The sequence below is a fragment of the Canis lupus genome, chromosome 34 (assembly GCF_011100685.1).
Source record: "Canis lupus familiaris isolate Mischka breed German Shepherd chromosome 34, alternate assembly UU_Cfam_GSD_1.0, whole genome shotgun sequence".
Taxonomy (NCBI): Eukaryota; Metazoa; Chordata; class Mammalia; order Carnivora; family Canidae; genus Canis; species Canis lupus.
In genome coordinates this window covers 32,200,111-32,200,752 of record NC_049255.1, presented here as the reverse complement: position 1 = coordinate 32,200,752, position 642 = coordinate 32,200,111, and the positions used below count along the sequence as shown (strand labels likewise).

The 642-nt window shown below is 36.1% G+C and overlaps 1 non-coding gene across 1 annotated transcript; it reads right to left on the bottom strand.

Moving 5' to 3' along the window:
- Nucleotides 1-219: 219 nt before the first annotated feature.
- LOC119867562 lies at nucleotides 220-407 on the bottom strand. The gene has a single exon (XR_005384080.1). It is a non-coding gene; the product is annotated as a U2 spliceosomal RNA (small nuclear RNA).
- Nucleotides 408-642: the final 235 nt, after the last annotated feature.

The window sequence follows — 642 nt, the reverse complement described above, 5'->3', positions numbered from 1 at the left end:
CGAGCAGCATCAATGAAGGAAATAAAATCTTTGAAAAAAAATTAAGATATTTCCAAAGAAGCAGAATCTGTGTGTGTGTGTGTAAAATTTATTCTAAGCTACTGCTTATTTCAGAGAATATAAGTAATACTTAAAATGGATATTAATCATGGACAGCTCTGTATTTAACTTTATAAACAGAGATATACATTTTACGCTTTCTTAAAATTTATTTGATTAGACTAGTTATTAGATTAGAGATCGTGATTCTATATCCCAATTTTATTCTAATGGACTATTAGAACTTTCCTGGAAGAATGTTGTAATGACTTAGACTTTACTTTTATATTGGATAGAGGACGTATCAGATGTTAAACTGATAAGAACAGATACTACACTTGATCTTAGCCAAAAGGCCGAGAAGCGATAAACTTTACTTTTATATTGGGCAGCCCCAGTGGCTCAGCGGTTTAGTGCCACCTTCGGCCCAGGGAGTGATCCTGGAGACCCGGGATTGAGTCCCGCATCGGCTCTGTGCATGGAGCCTGCTCCTCCCTCTGCCTGTGTCTCAGCCTCTGTGTCTCTCTCTCTGCGTCTCTCATGAATAGATAAATAAAATCTTTTTTTAAAAAACTTTACTTTTATATTTGTTTAATGGGCTAC